The following is a 6,636-nucleotide window of genomic DNA, read 5'->3' on the forward strand; positions in this document are numbered from 1 at the left end:
ACAACTCTTGCTTTACTCTCTTCTTCCTAAGCCAGCCCGATTACTTTTTTCTTTTTTTTTTTGTAGTCAAGACTTGCATTACAGGGAGGCATCAGTAGCAGGGGAAGATTTCTGACCATGTATTTTAGAGAGAAGATCTGGTTTTTGATGGCATTTGATGTCTCTCTCCTGGAAAGAGAGCTGCTTTGGACCTTCCTGTTCTACAAAGTTTCCTGCTAGTGGCCCCATGTGGCTTGTTCCCAAGGTTGTTACCTTTTGTGGACTGTGTTTAGCTGGTCCACCCAAGCCACTGAGTATAGGCTGCTACTGATACGGGGGTTTGCCCCCTTTTTCACCAAAAGATATTTGCCCAATCAACTTGCTGGATGAACTTACCCTACTGCCATGGGATGTCTAGATCTAATGCAAAGCTGAGAGAACGGAAGAGAAAATGAGGCCAGGATAAGCATATAAGCAGGGCTGCCCTTTTCAGAGGTAACCTGCCTTTACCCCTAGTGAAAGGGCAATGCCAAACTGCCCACTGTGGCATATGATTTCCTCTCCCTGTAGTTTAGGGATTTAGATGGAGGATTCTCAGTCCTTCTGCAGCTGTCCTCGTGGTGGTGGCCAGCCTGTGGGACAGATGGCCTGGCCATGCTGCAGCTGCTGATCCACTCACGGCATCTTGGGGAAGCCTGGCACCACAGCTGGTTTTCTTTGATACACCCCACTGCCCTTTGCAGCTGCTCCAGGAGCAGCCCAGCCTTCTGGTTAATCATGGGGCAGAGTCCTGGCCACTGGTGGGTGGTGAGCCATAGCCCTGGTCCTTGGGGTGCATCCTTATGGCTCTGGGGAACAGCATCCCTTTGCAGTGTGCCTCCAGCTGTACACATGCAATGGGAGATTTTCTGGTAGGAAAGATGCTGGTGCACCAGTGTGATACTCCACCCAGGATTGTGGATGCCAGGAGTACCATGTTGATAAGAGCTTGTATTCATGGGAAAAAACTGTGGGGCTATTTAAATCAATAAATGGCTCATTGACATCCTCACAACAGCTTCAGATCTATAAAGCTACTTCAGTGAGTTCATATCCTGACTAAATATTGTGCAGTTAGCTTCTCCCTTGTGTACTAAAGTATGACAGCATGATGCCACATTGACAGGGAACGTAGTGCTAGAAGGTTAAGCAGATTTTAAACAAGACCAGAAAGAGCACCCTGTTTTTCTTCGAGTTGGTTATCTGGGTATTTTCAAATTCCTGTGTCTCTGAGTGAAAAGCCTCCTGTGAGGGAGATGTGTGTTATTTTCTGTCTATCTTAAATGTCAAAATGAATTTTAGTTTGAAGTGTTTCATATCAAAAAATAAATGCCTGTTCTCTCAGCAGAAGTATATCATGTTTTAGTGCCCATTGCTCTCAGGTTTTCAATTAGAACTTTGAATCACATTCCTGATTAGTAACAAGCAATCAATCATAATTAATTAGTTAAAATGTTCAACCGTTAAAATCATTACCATTAATTAAAATAATTATCTCTATTTTGGCTGCACTTCATTGCCATTTCAGGGAAATGTGTTGCTTAACTCTACCTTTTGCTCTCAGTATGGGATTGTGGTGACTGAAATGTGTATGATGGGTGGGGGCATGACTTTCAAAAAGCTGGCTTTTGTAGTATGGCTTTAGTTAGCTTTAAATAAGTGTAAGAATTTTAATTGCTATATTTTTAGTAAATATATTTCTCCTTAGCTTAAAAATATATCTAATAGTTGAAAAGATGCAGTATCTTAAATGGCTATTTGAAAAAGAGCTGATAAGTTTGAATGTGATAAAAAGTGGTTGATTAGAGAATTATTTCATTGTAGCTGGATATGATTAATACATTCACTACTCTGGGTATGGTGATTACCTCAACTACAGCACTCCAGTACCTCCACAAACCCCTTGCTCCCCAGCAGTCACTGCAGTGTCATGGGTAATGGTGTGAGACCTGGAGGAGCAGCACATGGTGGATGAAGAGCTCAGAGCTCAGCAGAGGAGGAAGTGTCTTCTTTACAACAACTTCCTGTGGTTGTAAACTGGCTGCAAAGCTTTCCGCTATTGCACGGTTTGCTTAAATTCTGAGCAGCCCAGGAGGGGTTCTTTTGTCTTAGGTACCATCGAATTGTTGAGCACAAAGTTAGTTCTGAAGGCCATCTAGTCCAACCACCCTGCACAAGCACGGTCAGCCAGAGCAGGTTGCCCTGTCTGTATCCACTTGGGTTTTGAACATCTCTGTGGATGGAGACTACACAGCCTCTCTGGGAAACTTGTGACAGTGTTTGACTATCCCTACAGCAAAACATTTTTTTTCTTGTGTTTAAACAGCCTTTTTTGAATTTCATTTTGTGTTCATTCCTCTTGTCACTGGAAATCACTGAAAAGAATTGCCTGGCTACCTCTTCTTTACCCCCTCCCATCAGGTTATTATTCCTCCTGTTATTCCTCCTCTTATTTCTCTGTGCTTCAGTTGTTGAAGATTTCCTGTACTTATAAAAATGGTCAGCACACACTTGGGTCACTTTGGTCTGAAATATGACCTTAATTTCCTGAAATCGTGATTCAGATAGCTGTTCATTGCAAGACCTCTCTGTGCCCACCTGGGACCTTCTGCTGTGTAAATATTTCTTTTATCCATGTAATATCACCTTACAGGTTTGACACTTCTCTATGAGGATGACAGACACAAATGTGCCCTTTGAAAAATCTTTTTTATGTGGAAGTTGGATGATGTCTACCTATGACACATGAATTGGAATAAGGACACTTGAGTTCTGCTCTCTGTCACAGATTTTTAGTATGACCTGAAATGTCTCATTAGCAAGTGACCAAAAGCCTGCTGGGAGTCTTTTAATTTGCCTTAATGGGCTTTGAATTAGGTGCTTAACTTTCTCAGACTCACTGACCAATTTATATAAAGGAGCTGATGTTATTTGCCTATCTCATTGGGCTGTCACAAAGTGAAATACACTACTACAAAGGAGTTTGGGATCACTGAGTAGAGAGAGCTATTCAAGTGCAAAGCATTATATAAACCTTTTGAAGCAGTAATAAAAGTGCTAGCATTTCCCTGAAAAACTATGATTTCTTTTCACCTTTATATTTCTAGAAAGACTTGCCATTTCATGTGTCCCAAAGGAATACAGCATCCTCTGAAGCATTCAGGGTCCAGTCTAGCGTCATATTTCAGTGGCCCATTCCATAGGACAGTGTGAAGGAAAAAACTGCTTCCACTGTGCTGAATTTAAACTCTTGTGAATTTAAACCAAGGTAACAGGGGTGTCTCATAAAGTGTTATGGGAACATGACATGATGTTACAAAGGGAATAGGGAAAAGATTCATACTTCTGTGTTATTTTATAGAAGTGATATTATAAACAGGAGTTTCTGAATATTTATAGAATTAGGTGGAAAGGAGACTTTCCTTTTCAGATAATCAGAGAAAAAAAAAAAAAGGAATAGCTTAACTTTTACCTGCTGCGTATGATACGATATGGAAAAAAATACAGATTTTGTAAAAAAATCATTGTAAATAAAGTTGTAAATGCAATCATTTTCACCCCCTGCTTTTGTCTTTCCTTTTTTCCTCATGTGTTTGCAATAGGATAACTTAGTTTAAAAAGTCTTAATTATTTTTTTTTTGTGTTTGCTTCTGTTTTTGCCTGGGGCTAGATGCAGTTTCAAAATGAGACGGTATCTTCATGTGCATCCAGTCTGACTAAAACCAAATGTACCTCTTTTAGGCACAAGTCTGATATATGTTTTAATCACTGACCAAATGTTATTCAATATTTTGGTATTTACTCTTATTGAAAAAAAAAAAATCAAATCTGGAGCAAAGCTCTAAACTGTGTCAAGTTCAGCCACTGCTATATCATCTCTGTTTGATCTCACTTCCTTGAAGAGTGGTTCCAGGCTTCAAATTGGAGAGGAGTGACCAAGAAGGTTGTGGCACCTATTTGCTGTGAAGTAGCCCTCAACACCAGTTTCCAGTCCAGAGAAGGATTTAAACTTGCACTACAGTCCAGAACACCTGGGCCTTTTCCTAAGCTATATCTTTCTAATTCTGTAAGAATTTGATAATTTGAACAAAAGTGGCAAAGCCTCCTCACTACACACAGCTGCTGTACAAAGGAAGGAAAAATAAGAATTCCATGGTAACTTTTAATGAAATAAGTCTCTCCATATGTTTGTGGTTCTTCATATCTGTCTGAAGTTCATTGTTAAGTTCCCCGGCTGGCTTGTGTGCTGCAGTATCTTAAATACTAGCATTATAAATAATGTCATTGCCAAAAAAGCATTGCACTTTTATAATCCTGCTTGAAGGACCTGATGAGTTGGCAGTAATGAAGAAAGCTACTTGAAGAGCGCAAGAACTTGCTAATCAGATTGTTAATTGAGTACATGAGATTCACATAATACAAAGGCAAACTGTGAAGGTGACAATGATAGCCAGACTTCATCTGTTGAGTTGGAATTAACGATGAACAAAATCAAGATCCCTTTGTGGTTGATTCTTGTCCAGCTGCAGACAACTATAAAAGACCCATCAAAGAAATCAACTCATTAGTTGGTAATTCTGTACAACTTCAAAAAGAAACTCTTAACCCCTCATCAGTCCTTCTCTGACAACCCCTTAAAAGCTGTGTTAAAAAAAAAAATCAAACCAAACGTTATTTGCTTCATCAGCTCAAAGAAATGACCTGCAGGAACATAATGTAAACTGAAGCTTTTAAAAACAGATTTATCCATAGGTAGATCAGTCAAAGTGTAAATATATTGTGACATGCACAATCTCCCCCAGTCACCCATGTCACACAGTGTCAATAGCCTGTCTGCTTCACAGAAAAACTACCCCCAGATTTAAGCAATTTTAATATTGTAACAAAACCTGACAAAACCCAGTGAATTCAGAAATAAGGCTGCCACTGTGTCCTTATTGCACTGTCATTGCATCTGTAACTCTCCCCACTGGGGGAAGTTGCCAAACCAAGGGTGAATTAAGGATTATGTCTGTATAAAGTTGGAAAATAATGTGTTTTCAGGGCAAGGCTTCATAGGATATGAACAGTCCGTTCTGTCGTCTCATTGCCACTGTAACATCTTATTTATCTCAGTGGGACTGCTATGATAAAGGACTGCAGGCCTGGACATTTAGTTTATATTTTTAAGGTTTGATTTTATGAGATAGTATGCAACCCTCAAAAGATATTTTATTGAACTGACAAAAATGCCTATTAAAGCTCTTACAACATCCATCTTGTAGGCTTTCAGACAATCTAAAAAATTATTAGGTATGTGAGTGAAAGATTAGCTTCCTAGGAAGCCTTATTTTGAGAGTCTCATGAATAATGTGTGATTATATAGATATATTAACAGAGGCTTGTTAATGGTATGTTTATTATTTCTGTTTTAAGACTCTGCATGTTGTTTTGTGTGCTGCATTAGGGCACATAACATCTTAGAAAAAAATGGTAGTTGCAGAAAATTAAATACGATGGGGAAATATCCCAGAGATGTTACTTTGATCAACAGTAACCTATGCACTTAATAGTAGACGGCAACTTTAAAATACTTTTTGCTTTACTTAGCTCTTTTCCACTGTTATAATTTGTCTTCCAAATAGATATTTTGCAGGAAGCACTATGAGCATGTTGGTTTGGTTTTTTTTTTAAATTTAGGTAGGAAATTCAATGTTTAGAGGTTTTGTTTGCTGGTTTTTGAGAGGCAGTCTGATGTAATTGAACATGGCCCCTCCTATAATGAGTCTTACCTCTGTTCTTCTGGGGTAACTCTGACAGAGTTTAGAAGAGACATAAAAAAAAAGATGAAAACAAGAAATTCAGTCTGCAGACAGTGGTTTTAGGCCAGCATTCAGAGGCCAGCTCACATTTGGCTTGTAACCACTGAAACCTTTAGTTTTCTCAGTGACAAACACAGGTGACTTCTCCTAATAAGGAACTTTGTTGAATCCAAGATAGGACGAGACCTTTCTTTCCTCACTGTTTGCTAGCTGCTAAAACATGGGTCTCTGCATGATGGGGGTTGCATGACTCCCGTTGCAGAGCCAACGCTGTTCGTAACCTCTGTGTAGAAAGGTGGTGCTCAGAAAACAGAGCAATTGCTCAAGAAGATCAGTTTTGTGTGACACTTGTAATTCAGTTTTATCCCACTTTTTAACCCTGCTTTTCATGAACCTTGTTCATGAAGGCCATCACTGTATTTGAAATCAGAAACATTCTTGGCTAAAAATCTCTATGCAGCAGCTGGAAAGATCTGTGTAAGAGAATGACATTAATGCTTATTCTATGACTAATTATGGCTTATATGAATATGACTGCTGAACAGAGTGGACAAGTGGCATGCCTGAAACTTGAAATAAAATGTTTCTGGTTTATCTTTGGGGATCAGCTTTGAGACTGAAATCCAACGGGCTCTTGATTATCATGAAGATTTTCAGAGCTGCTTGACAGTCCCATCAGAGAGCTTGTGGAGAGCCAAATGTGATGCTTTCACCTGGAGGACGCAGTCTGCCATCTGACTAGCTCTAGCTCCTCAGCAAACACAAAGGAGAAGTGGCAATATTGAGAGAAAATGAAAAGTAATTCAAACGGAAAGAA

General features: G+C 39.5%; 1 long non-coding RNA gene across 1 annotated transcript; it reads right to left on the reverse strand.

The window, feature by feature from the left end:
* Positions 1–4,390: 4,390 nt before the first annotated feature.
* Positions 4,391–5,831, reverse strand: LOC134171132 (uncharacterized). The gene is made up of 2 exons (XR_009967497.1): positions 5,790–5,831; positions 4,391–4,551 (listed from the first exon to the last, which is right to left on the reverse strand). It is a non-coding gene; the product is annotated as an uncharacterized LOC134171132 (long non-coding RNA).
* Positions 5,832–6,636: the final 805 nt, after the last annotated feature.

This window comes from Pezoporus occidentalis, unplaced genomic scaffold (assembly GCF_034315485.1).
Source record: "Pezoporus occidentalis ecotype Australia unplaced genomic scaffold, CSIRO_AGI_Poc_V1 ctg4, whole genome shotgun sequence".
Taxonomy (NCBI): domain Eukaryota; kingdom Metazoa; phylum Chordata; class Aves; order Psittaciformes; family Psittacidae; genus Pezoporus; species Pezoporus occidentalis.